The sequence below is a fragment of the Mandrillus leucophaeus genome, unplaced genomic scaffold (genome assembly GCF_000951045.1).
Source record: "Mandrillus leucophaeus isolate KB7577 unplaced genomic scaffold, Mleu.le_1.0 Scaffold165, whole genome shotgun sequence".
NCBI lineage: Eukaryota > Metazoa > Chordata > Mammalia > Primates > Cercopithecidae > Mandrillus > Mandrillus leucophaeus.
The window spans coordinates 1744190-1761660 of NW_012101643.1; the positions used below are offsets into that span (position 1 = coordinate 1744190).

General features: G+C 38.7%; 1 protein-coding gene across 1 annotated transcript in view; it reads right to left on the reverse strand.

Moving 5' to 3' along the window:
* The window catches only part of RYR2 (ryanodine receptor 2 (cardiac)), a 620934-nt gene that overhangs the window by 378076 nt on the left and 225387 nt on the right, over nucleotides 1–17471 (reverse strand). The gene's annotated exons all lie outside the window — the stretch shown is intronic.

Below are 17471 nucleotides of genomic sequence, written 5' to 3' on the forward strand. Positions count from 1 at the left end.
GTAATCCTATCCAGGGGAGGTAGTAAACAAAGCAACATGCAGATGGGGCCTTAAAGAATATGTTCACGACCCTTTTCAGGCTTTCCAGGAAAGGAAGCAGTAGATGCATGAATAGTCTTGAATGTGGGGCATATCTGGTGTGCCTCATGTACAGAGTGAGTGGGGAGAGGACAGACTGGTTAGGGCCAGTTTAGGAAGCTTCTTGGCACTGAAAGTGTAATCCTGCAACAATGCATCCTATTCCATGAAGATCACGACATTCTCCCAGGTTTATAGTAGAAAAGATTTCTTAGTTTGTTAAAAGAAATATATAAAATAAGACAAAAACAAATAGAAATAACACAATGTATAAAACTGGATTAAAAATCGTGATATTTTTAGGTACTAGCCACTACAAAAGATAAAATAGTATATGCCTTTTCTTAAAGTTTAAGAAGGAAAGAAGAGAAAATAAATTTCATTATCAGAAATTTTAGGGTGAACTTGTAAAGCTGCATGTGTACCTCTGTGTTCATGTTTTCAGAACAAGCTCACCTTGTCAGCAATGAGAATGGATCCCATTTACAACAATTAGACCCAACATATAGAAAACATCACATCTAAGAGTTACGTAGTTTTGGGAACAGCCCCAGAGGAACCCTGTAGAAAGGGTCATACATCTCAAATGGAGTTAATATTCTTAGAAAAGTAATACAAAGTTTTACATTTACAAAGGTATTATAGAATACAGAAGCAATTCTCTATGGCTGTCACAATCTATATCTGATCCAAGCCCCAATCCATTACAAAACAAGGAGAGTTACTGCTAATTTCTTCACTAATGACTTAGTTTGTTAAAATACAAATATATATTCAGCCAAAAGGATTTTGAGTTAAATCTTGGAGCTGTTCAAAATCAGCTGCTGTGTTCCAACAATGCGTAACAGTTAAAAATCAAAGACAACAGAAAATAATAATACAAGAGGCTGACGAGTTAAAGCAGATCTTTATATAAGTATACTAAAACCGAATACCTTTTTTTTTTTTGCTATTACTAAAAACGTAGGAATAAAATAAACTCATTCATTCTGTACTAAAATAAAATCATGGAAATGGAAAAGCATTTTTAATAGACTAGTCATGCTATCCTGATGTTTTTGCTTGTTTTCTCTCCATTATTGATTGCTATAGAGCACATGGCTGCCTTTTTATAAAAAATAATTTCAAATTTTATTTTCGATTCAAGGGATACAAGTGCAGGTTTGTTACATGGATATATCGTATGATGCTGAGGTTTGAGGTACAACTGATCCCATCAATAGGGTAGTGAGTATACCCCAACCGATAGGTAATTTTTCAACCCTTGTTCCCATCCCCTCACCCACCTCCGCTTAGTAGTGCCTAGTCTATTGTTGCTATCTTTATGTCCACGAGTACCCCTTGTTTAGCTCCCACTGTAAGTGATGACACACTGTATCTGGTTTTCTGTTCCTGCATTAATTCGCTTAGGATAACGACCTCCAGTTGCATCCATGTTGCTGTAAAGGACATGATGTCGCCCTTATTATGTCTGCGTGGTATTCTATGGTGTATATGAACCACATTTTCTTTATCCAATCCGTAGTATTTCATGATGTGCATGTACCACATTATCTTTACGCAGTTCACTGTTGATGGGTACCTAGATTGATTCAATGTCTTTGCTATTGTGAATAGGGATGCCATGAACATTTAAGTGCATGTGTCTTTTTGGTAAAACAATTAATTTTCTTTCAGGTATATATCTAGTAATAGGTTTGCTGGGTCAAATGGTAGTTCTCTGTTAAGTTTTTTGAGAAATCTCCAAACTACTTTCCACAGTGGCTGAACTAATTTACATTCCCACCAACAATGTAAGCCTTTTCTCTGCAGCCCAACCAGCATCTTTTTTTGGGGGGTCAGGGGCACTCTTTTTTTTTTTTCTTTTTGAGATGGAGTTTTGCTTTTGTTACCCAGGCTGGAATGTAATGGCGCGATCTCAGTTCACTGCAATCTCCACCTCCCGGGTTCAAGCAACTCTCCCGCCTCAGCCTCCTGGGTAGCTGGGATTACAGGCACCTACCACCATGCCCAGGTAATTTTTGTATTTTTAGTAGAGACGGGGTTTCACCATGTTGGCCAGGCTGGTCTCGAACTCCAGACCTCAGGTGATCTGCCCGCCTTCGCCTCCCAAAGTGCTGGGATTACAGGTGTGAGCCACCACGCCTGGCCTGACTTTTTAACAATAGCCAAGAGTGAGTGATATGAGATGGTATCTCATTGTAGTTTTGATTTGCATTTCTCTTTGGTGATTGGAGATGTGGGTAGAAAACGTTTCATATGTTTGTTGGCTGCTTGTCTGTCTTCTTTGGAGAAGTGTCTGTTCAAGTCTTTTGACAATTTTTTAATGGGGTTATTTGGCTTTTGCTTGTTGGGTGATTTAAGTTCCTTATAGATTCTGGATATTAGACCCTTATCAGATGCACACTGCCTGTTTTTATAAATAAAATTTTATTGTGTATTCCATGCACATTTACATACTGTCTATAGCTGCTTTCACACTACAAAGGCAGGGTTGAGTTAACAGACCTCATGGTCCACGCACCTATAATATTAACTATCTGGCTGCTATGGTCTGAATGTTTTTCATCTCCCCAGAATTGATATGTTGAAATCCTAACCCCCAAGGTGATGGCTGTCACTCGCGTCCTGTGAAAAGACCACCAGCAGGCTTTGTATGAGCAACAAGGCTGTTTGTTTCACCTGGCTGCAGGCGGGCTGAGTCCGAAAAGAGAGTCAGCAAAGGGTGGTGGGATTATCATTAGTTCTTATAGGTTTGGGATAGGCGTACAAAGTACATTCTTAAGGGCAGCGGAGAATATTACAAAGTACCTTCTTAAGGGTGGGGGAGAATATATGCATCAGTTAGGGTGGGACAGGAACAAATCACAATGGTAGAATGTCATCACTTAAGGCTATTTTCACTTCTTCTGTGGATCTTCAGTTGCTTCAAGCCATCTGGATGTACATGCAGGTCACAGGGGATATGATGGCTTAGCTTGGGCTCAAAGGCCTGACAATGGTATTAGGAGATGCTCAAAGGCCTGCCAATGGTATTAGCAGATGTTCCCCTTGGGGAGGTGATTAGGTCATGAAGGTAGAGCCCTTAAGAATGGTAATAGCGCCTTTATAAAGGAGGCCCCAGGGGAGCTTGCTGTCCCTTCCACCACGTGAGGACGAACTTTCTATGAGAAAGGAGACCCTCAGGACAGTTTACCTGAAGGAGCCTTGATCTTGGACTTCCCAGAATCTAGAACTGTGAGAAATAAATTTCTGTTGTTTATAAATCACCCAGTTTATGATATTTTGTTACAACAGTCCTACTGGACTGAGACACTAGCCTTTTTCAGAAAAAGATTGCCAATCGTGGAATAGAATCTAACCATTAAGAAAAAAGACCAAGAAGTTACGACCAAGACCAATAAATTTTCTTGCTAAATAAACACTCATGAAGGTCCATAGAGTGAATAAACTGAATATATTAGAAAAGATATGACTAGATTTTGGAGGTAAATAGCGTATGTCACAAAGTGCAAAAATAGCTATATGAAAACAAATTCCCGATTTTTCTCCTATTTAGCCTAGTCTAACAGAAAGCTTTCAGAATTTGGTGTTTAACATTAAAACAGTTTCTTTATTTTTCAATTCTACCAGGTCAGATCCAACAAGTAAACAGTTGAAAAAAATTGACCACTTCTAATTCTATTAATTATGACAATAAAATGTCAAAGAAAGCACATTTTATTTTCAGTTTTATTGGAATAAACTGGAATATGCAGGCATATTAGATGGTCAATACCTTAAGAATAACCCTGGTTTATTGGAATAATTTTTTGAGACAGGATCTTGCTCAGTTGCCCAGGCTGGAGTGCACTGGCAGGATCATAGCTCACTGCACCCTCAAGCTCCTGGGCTTAAGCAATCCTCCCCCCTGAGCCTCCTGTAGCCTCCTGAGTAGCTGGGACTATAGGTGCCTGCCACCATGCTGAGCTTTTTTTTTTTTTTTTCCTGTAGAGAGGAGGGTGGTCTCATTATGTTGCCCAGACAGGTCTTGAACTCCTGGGCTCAAGCAATTCTACCACTGGCCTCCCAAAGGGCTGAGATTATAGTCGCAAGACACAGCACCCAGCCTGAAATAAATTAGATTTTTAATTTTATTGAAATAAACAGCAAATATGCTTAATAAAAAATTCTTAAAGGAAAACAAATAGGAAACACCAAAGAACCCATTTTTAAATAAAAAAAGGAATAGCTATACAATATTATGTGTATATTTAAATTATGCTGATATATGCTTTGAACACTTGGGTCAAAAATGATGCAGAGAAACAGTGCTTAATGAAGATTACAGTGTCAGTAGTTATAATCATTTGACCACTAAATACTAAATACATTCAATAAGACCAAGAAAGAGCTATAGTCATGAAGCTTATGGTTAGATTCTCAAATTTAAAAGCTTGGCAGATCACAACAATATTATGGAATGAAAGAATTATAAATATGCTACAAATTACCTAAAATAATTTCAACCAATTACAACAACTAATAAGGCAAAGCAATTGAATTTTATGTTTTAATAAGTTTATAGAAATGATTTGAGAGAACCTACTAATATCATAGAAATACATAATAATCAATGTGACTTTTTAAAAGTAGATCCAAAATAACATATACATGATAATTGCAACTATGTAAAATATATTCATTTGTATAAAATACATATTTCAAAAAAGACCAGAAGTTATTACCTAAAAAGGTTAGTCTTAGTTATTGCTGGATTTGTATACTTCTCTCCCAATATTTCATAAATTCTATGAAATGAGCATGCATAACTTTTATAGTAAGAAACGTATTTTAAAAGAATCATAAAACAATAGGAAGTAATGTCTATTTACATTTTATTTCTGCCATTAAATCTCAATACTTATTCAAGTCATGCAACTTAATGAGGCCTGACAACAAAAGGCCAGTAACATTAGCTGCCTCTCCTCTCTACAGTATATAACTAAAATTAACTTTTAATCTATGGAAAGAATTTTTTAACTCTTATACTTCATCCAAGTTATATAAACTTATTTTCATTCCATAAATTTGGAATAAGCATAAACAAAACCTGCCAGTTACCACACAGAGACAGTACTGAGGGTTTATATCAGAACTAAGTATTACACAGCAATAAACTAGGGTTGGTCTCAGGGTACTGGCCATTTAATATGCATGATTTGCCTTAGTAGTGAGGAGTAACAAGAACTTAGGTTGACTATTCCAGGTTGATTTCAAATATCATCTCCTAATTGTCTTCTGGACATTTCAGTGAGAATGCCTCTAAGTACCCCCAACTAACTTTTCCACGAGCTGAACATAACACCTTTCTTTGTACATATACAAGTAAAATTGCTTCTCTCATCCATCGTCCATCTGTATATTCAAGCTACAAACCTGAAGTCATTTTTGAATCCTCTTTCACTTTCTCATTTTCCTAAATCTAATTGTTAAAACTCATTAATTCTGTGTCCAAATTTATCTCCTAAACTCATCCTCTCCTTTCACTGAATAGCCTCTCACTATATCCTCTCCTCCAGTTTTCCTCCCACCCCAACCCATCCTCCTAACTGTAGGCGGTTATGCTGAAACACATATTTAATCAATGTCACTCCTTTGCTTAAAATCTTTAATGACTTACCAGACCTTCCAAGGTCAAAGTCCACTCCCCTTAGCATAGAATATCAGTCCCACTCTATCCTTAGCATAGAATATCAGTCCCTACACCAGATAGTGCAACGTTCCTTTGCAGCCTCAATTCCTGCCACTTCCTCCCACAAATGATTAATATGTATACCTACATATGAATCGTATATGTTTATTAAGCACCTATCAGTCACTGTTCCAAGGAATGGGATCAGCAGTGAAGCAGGCAGGCAAGACCCTCTTGAAACTTATAGGAACTTGCACACCTTCAATCCTTTGCTGATGTTATTCTCAGATCTAAATACACTCCCACCTTCTAAGACTGCAAAATCTCAATCAGCTTGCAAAGGTTGAAAGTTACCTCATTTGGAGAGCCTTTACCAATGCCCCAGGATGAATTAATTATTCCTCCTTTTGTAGTAACAAGGACATTCACGTTTTTAAAATTCTTATTTCAATCCCCCATTACGGAAAGAGCCCTTGAGAGCAGATATTGATTTAATTTTGCCTCCTTGTCACCCAGCTCACTCTGACCCAGGGAAGGCCATCTCATGTTTGCCAAACGAATAAGTGAATGAATATAAATGGACTGTTGGTTCTCACATTCTGTTTAAACAAAAGAAATCTGCCATTTGTTACTCATAACAAGATTTGTTATTGTTAAGTGTAAATAGGACAAGTGACATACTTTATATTTGGAGAATTTTATTTAAAACCATTATGATTTTAAAGTAGAAAAGACAGAAGACATGACATAGAGAATTTATATTTCTTTGTGCTAGGATTTCCTTATCTGTGTTTTAATTTGAGGAAAAATTTCACTTGGTGAATTAGGCAAATTTCTGTGCTGTTTGTGTGTAGAACACAAAATTGAGGCTGCAGGCGCTGCATGTTTAATACGTGCAATTATTCAGCCATTTGCCTTAAAACTTTTATAGTTGTAACTGTGAATTATTTATGTTCTCTTGAGAAAGGAAAATCTCCAAGGATGTAACTAAATGTCTAGGAATAACTTAACGGTATTGGGAGTGGCCGCCAAGTGCTAGGATGGGTAGACAATATTCCTTATCATGTTTTTTGTAACCAAAAAAGTGATCCTGTTTGCTTTTTACTGATAGACTTAGACTTTTGTCACTTGACTTACAAATCTGTAGGAACTTCATCAGAGATCAAAGTTGACTTTGCTATTATATATTCACAGGTCACAACTCAGGCTGTCTGAGGTTGAACAAAATTTGTTGAGAATCTGTATAGAAAAACTAGAAACAAGCCACAGGGCAAGAGTGCTCTATGTAGGTTGACTTTACCTACCAAGAAGAATCTAGCCTGGGGATTTTGCCCCATAGCAAGTGGGCATAAGCTTACATTTGGGAGAAGTGAATGGAATTAGACTGGTAGCCACACAGGCACAGGAGGCCAACGTGGGGACAAAGCAAACCATGACACTGGTGCTCCCATGATCACTGAGGAAAGCCCAGGAAAACCACCGACTTGGAAACCACCATGCCCTCCCCACTGCCCCCCCGGGTATTGTTTCCTCACCTATGGTTACAATTGTTCTGCAAAAATGAAACAAAGTCAAAATCATCCCAGAATACCAAGATGTATGTGGACTTAGACGGAACCTAGTTCTCTATTCATGAAGGATACAGGAGTGTGATCCTGCTCTGGGAGAAGGAAAGTTTCTCTTTCACCTCTATTTCAAGCAGGAGTAATAATACTGGACAAAAGCTTACTCCAGAAGGAGCACACGGCCTCACCTGAAAATCATGATGCGGAAACCCTTTCGTCTAAGCTAGAGGTAAGCAAACAGGAAGACTCCGGCTGAGTGCTAATTAGTAGGAATTGAGTTGCCCCGTGTAAAGGAAACCCTGGAGATGCAGTGCCAGTCAAACAGTTTGGTGGTGTCCACAGCAGATCCGTGAAAGAAGGCACAATCAGAGACCCAATTAATTACAAATTATTCAAACCACAGGTTATTGTTTGGGGATTTTTTTCCCTCCTATCTGGGAGTTGAAACTCGTTAGAGCTTTTTCGGTCAGAACGTTTTTATTAATATCCCCGGATTTCACTGACGTTTCACTGAAAGTAGGAAAATTTGTCTTTTAGTTCTGAGTAATTAAACAAAATGATATAACAAGTAAAAAGATGGGGAAGTAAACTGGTAAATGACTAGAAAGAACAGGGAAACACACAGAACATGAACGACATTTGCATTCCTGAATGTAAATAACTTAGGGATGTGACAGACCGTCAACTTTTCAGAAGAGTAATTGATTGGGAGTCTTGGTATTTACAAAGCTTAATGGGGAAATGTCACAGTAAGAGGTATCATTATTATTCTATTGTAGTATACACTGGTGATAAGCATGGACATAAGCCGATGTGCCTAGTTTTGTGTCCTCACAGGTTTTTAGCAAATTATTTAACATCTCTGTGCTCCAGTGTCCACATCTATGAAATGGACGTAATAACGGTGCCTGGGAGAGGGGACACTGTTATGAATAGCAATACATGTAAGACATTTAGAACAGAGCTTGGATCAAAGCAATGCTATGTCAGTACTTACTATTATTTTATGGTTGAAATAAAATAAGGCAAATGAAACAAAGATCAACAGGGAAGAATTACCAAGATGCGCCTTTGTTGAGCAGGGATGATAGTGGTAAGAGGTAGAGAAATGCTGAATGGACAACACTGATCAGAGGAGAATTCAGGGGAGATAGCTATGAATCAGCATGAAGACATGGAATCAAAGTTAGTTATTAAAATAAAATCAGGTATATCAGTAAATCAGGAGAAATTAAACCAGCCTGTTAAACCTTGGCGAGAGAGATAGTGAGACACAGAGAAACAAGGATGGCAACTGGGCAGAACCACAGAAAGTTTTGCATTCTTGAGATTACAGGAGAGTTGAGTCAAAAATGCAGTGAAGGATCATCAGAGAAATGCAAATCAAAACTATAATGAGATATCATTGCACTCCAGTTAAAATGGCTTATATCCAAAAGACAGGCAATAACAAATGCTGGCAAGAATATGGAGAAAAGGGAGCGCTCCCGCACTGCTGGTGGGAATGTAAATTAGGAAAACCACTACAGAGAACATTTTGGAGGTTCCTCAAAAAACTAAAAATTGAGCTACTATGTGATCCAGCAATCCCACTGCTGAGTATATACCCAAAACAAAGAAATATATCGAAGAGATATCTGCACTCCATGTTGGTTGCAGTACTGTTCATAATTGCAATGATTTGGAAGCAACCTAAATGTCCATCTGCAGATGAATGAAGAAAGAAAATCAGTACATCTACACAATGGAGTACTATTCAGCCATAAAAAAGAATGTGATCCAGTCATTTGCAACTACATGGATGAACTGGAGATGATTATGTTAAGTGAAATAAACCACATACAGAAAGACAATCATCACACGTTCTCACTTATTTGTGGGATCTAAAAATCAAAACATTTGAGTTCACGGACATAGGAAGTAGAAGGGTAGTTACCAGAGGCTGGGAAGGGTAGTGGGGGGCTCTAGGGGAATGTGGGGATGGTTGATGGGTACAAAAAAATAGAAAGAATGAGTAAGATCTACTACTTGATAGCACAACAGTGCGACTAATGCCAATAATAACTTAACTGTACATTTTAAATGTATAATTAACTCTTTAAATTAAAGAGTGTAATTGGATTGCTTGTAACTCAAAGAAGAAATGCTTGAAAGCAGATGCATACCCCATTCCCCATGATGTGCTTATTTCACATTGCATCCCTGTATCAAAACATCTCATGTGTTCCATAAATATAGACACCTACTATGTACTCACAAAATCAAAAAAGATAGTGAAAGTTCAACTAAGACTCAGGGTTTAATAAATGCGAAAACAAGGCATAAAGCACTCCTGGTTAACAGGAGTGTCTTCTTATGGTACTAACATCATGAAAAAGAAAAACGTGCAAACGAAGTAAGCAGCAATTTTCAGTAGCAGAAGACATGGTCTAGCTCGCTCCAGGCTGGCAAAAGATCCAAGGAGTCGGGAGGGTTTTTTTGTTTTGTTTTTTGTTGTTTTGTTGTTTTGTTTTTTGCTACACAGCAATGGTGAGGCTGTAAGGGAAAGAATCTGAGTTATGTGTAAAAGCAGTAATTTGTATCTGGGCCTGTGCCTCTGAGGGGGTTCTGTAAAGGCACAAATCTGTTGTTTTTTTCCACTAGTTTAAATTAGACTGCTAATGAGTGATAACTTACGCATTGCATCTAAGCTGTCTTATTTTCAAGAGTAAGCACAACCATGAGGGAAAATGAGAAAGTAGGAACTATAGAGATTTATAGCTTGAGCTAACTGGAAGCTTAGTTTGCTCTTCCTACCAAGGAGAATTGGGTCTACCCAAAACAAATAGCAAGAGGTGAATAATGAGTCAACATAGAGCATCATTACAATATGTCTTTTTAAATGTTTGCAGTGAATTTTGCGTATCACAAACTGAATCACCACTGAGCCAGAGAAAATGTTTCTGTTTGTTCAAACTGGGTATAAATGTGAAGTCAAGAAATCATTTGAGTTTCAGTATAAGATAAAGTGATAAATTATTTTTTAACTTTTTCTTCTTTACAAATAATCAGAAAGAAAAGAAAACAGAAGCAGTGCACATTTTGCTTCCTGTTAATAGGGGGCTAACTCATGAAATAAATATGTTACTCTAAATAGAGTTTCAATTAGTCACACAAATAGAGGGAGAAAAATAAATTGATATGAATATATACATCAAGTGTGTGTGTGTATGTGTGTGTATATATATATATACTTAAAAATAATTCCAAGAGATGTGGGCTCAAGCCAAACTACAGAAATACATAATTACATATGCTTCCTATTTTTATGCTGGTTTTGTGGCTAAAGAAGAAAATAAGCCCATTAAATCTTGAGCACTCATAAAGCTCCAAAAAGGAGAAAAAAGCGACAGAGGTTAAAATTAAAATATAACACGGCTTGGCAAAATTAGAAAAAGGAGAGAAAAATTAATAAAAATGGAAGTTAGTGAAGATAAAAGGTGGATCACATCATTATTCATATACACAATGAGGGAATATCATGGATGCATTTGCAAAACAGACAAACAAAAATGATGGACCAAAAGTATTTTATTAGAAGAAAAGATGAATATGAGTCAAGAGTTTCCTGGAGTAAATTAGCTGAAATAAAACCCATAAAATGAGCACTGTAATTATAATGTACTATGCAGCCTTAATTAGGCCTCTGATGGTTTGCTGCCTTCAGTTTAAGGAGCCATGATTTATAAAAAAAATAGACAAACTATAGAAGATAAAGTCCAGTTAAAAGGAAAGAGAATGTCAACTAAAAGCAGTTCATTATACAACAAGTAACAGTATTAGAATTTTTATCCTATACAAACATTTATTTGTATAAATTGCCACATCTCAAAACCTAAGAGAATGTTGAATGCCAGATAGGAAATCATCAATACATTAAGACATTCTTTTTTTTTTTTTTTTTTTTGAGATGATCTTGGCTCACTACAGCCTCTGCCTCCCAGGCTTAAGCGATCCTCCTGCCTCAGCCTCCCAAGTAACTGGAGCAACAGGCGCACGCCACCACACCCAGCTGATTTTTGTATTTTTAGTAGAGACGAGGTTTCACCATGTGGGCCAGGCTGATCTCAAACTCCTGACCCCAACTGATCCACCCGCCTCAGCCTCCCAAAGTGCTGGGATTATAGGCATGAATCACCATGCCCAGCCAGATATGCCTATCTTGCTGTTGACATTCATGGTTCTGGTTTTCTGAGGGTCTCTTTCATTTATTAATTCATGCATCACTAAGTATATCAAATGGACCATTTGCTGTGTTGGGTCCGCAGTTTGAGCAAAATGGGAAGCACAACTGGCCTCATCCCTGCTTTCATAGAGCTTATAGACCACAGAAGTTCAATCCTAGGTCCATTAGTTTCTTTTTACCTTGAAAAAGTGACATCTGAGCTGTGTAGCCTCAGATTCTCAATTTGTAAATGGAAATTAGAATAAAACCTACCTTATAGAGTAATTGTGGAAATCCAGTGGAGTAATGCATATGACACTCTCAGCACAGTGCCCTAAGTTCACTTGATATTTCCTTGGTTGCACAATTGAAAACTATGCAGTCATAATAATGTTCAAAAATCTAAGACCGTGGGTCTCAGGACCCACAGAAATGCTGGCAGATGTAACTGTTTGCTCTAAAGCCTTACTCGAAGGTTTACAAGACATATACACCTGAGCATTTTTTAAGATGGGTCCCCTGGAGCAAGACAAATACAGATTAATCAGTTCTTCCAAAAGATGTGTACCTCAAAGCAGCAAATATTTATTGAGAGCTATCGTTTTGGGCAGAAATGTAAACTGAGCATAGCATCAGCTTCATCGTTACATCAATTTTAAAAGTTCTCCTGCAGTACAAAGACAAACCAAGGGCGTCGTTCCCAATGATCGCAAAGAAAACAAATAATGGTGCCTAGAATAGCCTAGTTGTTGTTGTTAGCAAGTGTAAAGTAAGGGGCAGGAGAAAGGTTGCGCAATACATTGACAAAAAGCACAATTTTAGATAGGGCACTGCGTGTAGAATGGTATACAGTTGTGAGATAGATCAGTATGTGTAGGGTGAAATACAACAACTTGCTGCATTTAAAAGTGGATGTATTTTTGGAAAACTGAGCAAATCACTTCAGACCCGAGAATATGAGAAAGTACTACCAGAAGACCAAAACACTTTGTCATTTAATGAAGAGTAGTATTTTGAATCATTCACCACTAAGCCTGCATTATCCAATGTAACTCAAGAGAGGGGTAGTAAGGCCACAAGGGAGGCCAGGTGGGTTAGGAAGCCTCCAGAAATCACTTTCACTTTCACTCTGAAATTCTACAAATCTGTGACAACTGAACTTGCCTATCTACATGAGAGAGTTATTCTATTTCTTTATCACATTAGAATAACATACAGTGCACACTCCTACCATCACTATCCATCCCGCCGGCCCCCAGCTGAGACATTATCTATTATGAAGGGAAAGAGTATGAAATTTGCAGCCAGACAGGAAGCAAGGGTAGGGGGGGCCCTTAAGCCCTGCCTTGGTGGCTTACATGCTATCTGGCCTTGGAAAAGCAATTTCACCAAGTCTCAGTTTCCTAGCTGTGAAATGGGAATACTAATGTTATTCACTTCATAGAGTTATTGTGCAGATAAAGTAAGTTAATATATTTAGAGAGACGAGAACAGCATCCAAAACACAGTAAAACTTGTATCAGCCTTTGCTATTATTATGTGTTTCCATCTGAAATTCTCCATATCATATCCCAGCAGTGTTAACATGGGAAAACCTTGCTTTTAATAAAATCAAATTAATCCTGTAGCTACTAACAACTGCTAAATCCAAAAATAAAAGGTGCTAGGTGTGTACTGTGGTATTTTTATACATTTAATTTAGTAAGCACATTTGTAGCATCACTAAGAGCACGTTGAGGCAGATATTTTTACCACCCCCATTGCCAGGTTAAAAAATGGGAAGCACAGAGGAGCACAAGCTCATGCAGCTATTTATGTAAAGGGTGGAGCTGGGACTGGAATTAAGCCAGTCCAACTCCAAAATCCATACCTGTAACCTATGAGCTCTGCTTTTCCTAAACATAGCAGCAAAGAAGGTAGAAATAGAATGATTTTAAAATGAGCTGCCATTTCTGATGAGCCAGCCTTGGTAGGGATGAACCCTGTTTTTGATAATGAAATAGTAGGAAACTTTGGGACAGGCCCCGTCGCCCACAATTAGGACATTGTATCCTAATGGGCTGACTATCCTCTGAGACCTCACCCTGGTCACCTCTCTCCAGGGCAGGCACCCTTTGTGAGTGCCAAAGCAGCTCAGCCAATATCCATCAAGACCACTTTCACTATATCACACCGACCTTGAGGGGACTGCCTGGACAATTGTGCACCCTGCCTTGATACTGCAGATGGAAGGTTTGGGTGGGTGGTGAATGACTTCCCTCTTTTGACTACTGTGTTCATATGCTCTCACGTTAAAAGCTTAGGTACTAAAAGGGCCATCAAGGGGCAAGTGGGCTTGAGAAGACTGGACTAAGTTACTCGAAATGCAGAGAAGCATCTATGAACTCAGACCCAGACAGAGGCCTTAAGCCATGACAGTGTGCCTTAAGTAGGTCACAGGCACTTAAACTTGACGGAAAGCAAGTGACACAGTGCAATTATTTGACCAAGGGTGATGCTAAAAATATTTAGTAACTAGAATGGCATAAGCAAGATGCAATCAGACCAGACAATGGTAATAAATAGCTAGCTGTCAGTAACGGTGCCTAAAAGCTAAAACTTCAGTTCTTCCCCTGACAATGAAACTTAAGCTCAGTTCCCAAAGGAGACTAGAAACAGGCCAGGTGGAATGTGCAAATCACTGGTTGTGATTTTGTTTTCTAATCAGCAGTTTTTCTCAAGTAAGCCCTTAGTGGATTTGGTGGGTTTTCTGAGACAAGACTTCCTCTTTTATTCCTCTGGCTAACCAAGATTTTTGTGGAATGCCACCCTAAAGGACTATGCAAAGGGAGAAATAAAATCAGAAAAAAGTAGTGAATGAGCACAGGTTGCTGGTATCCCACCTCCAAACTAACCATGGAGAAAGTCAATAGTGTTACCTGAATTGGTGGTACTACTCAAATCAGTTAGCTATGATTTCTGTGTCACTAATAACAGATCTCAAACAGTAAGTATCGTCGGAGCTCTTGCTCTTTCTAATTCAATTGCTCACACTTAAGTAAATTATCAAGGAGGAAAACTTCCTGCTACATAAGATTATGGCACAAATTATCCCACAGCTTACAAATTTTTTATCTTTGAAAAATGATGAGCTTATACTCTGCAAGAAAGAGTTGTAAGGACTTTGGAAGCTTTAAACCATCCTATTTACAGGACCCACAAGTTGTACCGTACATGAGCATGAAGCTTTGGTATCTGGAGCCCACTCAAAGACTCTTTTTTTTTTTTTGAGACAGAGTTTCACTCTATCACCCAGGCTGGAATGCAGTGGCACAATCTTGGCTCACTGCAACCTCCACCTCCCAGGTTCAAGTGATTCTCCTGCCTTAGCCTCCTGAGTACCTGGGATTACAGGCACCTGCCACCATGCCTGGCTAATTTTTTGTATTTTAGTAGAGATGGGGTTTCACTATGTTAGTCAGGCTGGTTTCAAACTCCTGACCTCAGGTGATCCGCCCACCTCAGCCTCCCAAAATGCTGGGATTATAGGCATGAGCCACTGCGACCAGCCTCAAAGACTCCTTCCTTGGCTGAAACCCAGACAGGACTTCATTCACTGGCACTTACTAAGAGAGGGGAAGAAATGGCAGGAATGCCAAAGACAGACAACTTTCATCACTGCAAAACGGTGCAGGGAACAGACTGCACAAAAAGTAAAACTCAGAAAAACTCTGTAGCCTCCTGACTAGCTGTTTTTAGTCAGTTGTCTCTTTTCCCCAAATAGTATTTCAAGGACTGAGAACATCCTGAAGAAAAGCCCAACATTCTGAAATATATCAACTCAATTAACTGGACTTACTCATATCAATCTTTTGTCTTTTCAATTAACTTTGGCCCAGCAACATAATCACTAGACAAGTCAAGTGATTGTCAAACGAAGTCAAGGAAAAGATGTAATTTATCCTTCATTCCCCAAAGGAATTTAGAATGTGGTCATGCTTATAAACTGATCAGATACTCTTAGTATAGTGACCAGTGTCACTGGTGTTTTCACCACAAATACTGACACGTATCTGAGGTTATGGGTATTTAATTAGCTTGATTTAATCATCCTATATTATATACATACATCATAACATCATGCCATATCCCACAAATACATACAGTGATAGTTTGTCAATTTAAAACAAATTTTTAAAAACTCCCTTGGTGTTGCTAACATGCCTCTGTATAATTTTTGCTTCCACTTCCACTGTAAATGATTTATTACTACCACCACCCACACTTTTTCTTATTTCCTAACTTTGGGGCCTCAGATCATTTCTCATCATGGTATTTATAAACGTAAATATAACTGGGGAATGTAAGAATACACCAGGAAGCTCAAAGAAAATAAGATCAAGAGAAAGCCCATGAAAGCCTGCTTAGAAATTTTAGCTTATTAAAAAATAAAACTCCACAAAAACAGAACCCCCAAACAAGAGAACACTCCATCGATATAACGATCCATATTTTAATTTCCATTCATAATCTCATACTCAGTAAGAATCTTTAGAGAACACAGTGGGGTGATTAAGATCAAGGATACTGACACCAAACTACCTGGCCCCAGGAGCTGGTTCTGTCTTAGCTCAGTTACTGAATTTCTCTGAGCCTTTGTCCCTTCATCTATTAGACAGGGACAATAATGTTACCTATCCTATAGGGTTGTTAGAATTAAATTATTAGTATTTGTAAAGCACATAAAATAGTATCTGGCATACACATGTTTATTAAATGTGATCTGTCCATCCGGTCATTTCAGTTAGATTCTTACAAAGTTGCCTGGCTGTCAATATTGCACATTGTAAGAGGCCTTTTATCAACATGGTGTTCAGCTGCAGGTCAGGGAAAGTCCTACTACTGTGGCTCAAGCTAGGAAGGAGCCGGGCAGTCAACAGCACAAGTTCCAGGCCATCGACCACTCAGGCACCTGCCATTGCTCCTTTCCTCAGTCCCTCCTTCCTGTGCGTTGTCTTCTCTTAAGCTGACAGATGGCTGCGGCCTACCAGCTACTGCATCTTTGTTCCAGGCAAGAGACTGAGGTAGGGCCTGAGTCTTTCTCCTAAAAGGCTTTCTTTGGGAAGCAAAGCTCTCCCAGGGAGGTTAGCTGACATTACAGGCCAGAATGGGGCACATGGGCACCCACAGTTTCCAGTGAGGTTAAGATGTTGAGAATTTTGTTTTTCAGCTTCTAAAACTAAAGAAGGGAGGGGAGAATGTGGTTCAAAAACACAGAGTTAGGCAATCTACACAATCTTCTTCCCAAGCCTTAAACATTTTTCTGATTGTATGTAAAAGTATTCACTCTGACTTCTTAATTACTGTGGTCCCAGGCATATATAGAACATTGAGTGGGAAAGGTTTTAGGTAAAACCAGTTACCTTGTCAGGACAAGCGAAACTGTTTCAAACCCCTTGCCCAACAGGTAGGGGTATGTATGTAGGTGTGTGTGTGTGTGTGTGTGTATATATATATGCATCTATATATGTGTGTGTGTGTGTGTGTGTGTGTGTGTATATGCATCTATATATGTGTGTGTGTGTGTGTGTGTGTGTGTGTGTGTATTCCTTCTGTGGCCCTCACACACACCTGCACACAGCTGACAGTCAAGGCTGACTGCAGCTCAGCTTCCTGCACCCATCAACTCCCAGAGCCTCTACTCTAGCTTTGCTGTTTGTTTTTCTACTCACCCGTCTTTCCTCTTTCCATATTCATGAGCTTTTCTCCCTCACTATTGGCAACAGAAATGACAGGAGCTATGATTCACGACAGTGTAAAATCATATTTGGAAGTAAATTCATGAAATGTTGAAAAGATATTACTGTTTGTAGTAACATCAGAGAGAGGTCTGTCTATGGGCCATGTAACTGTAGAGGTAACGCTTGCATTATCAGTATCTCCACTGGTTCAGCCCTACCTCAATCCTCTC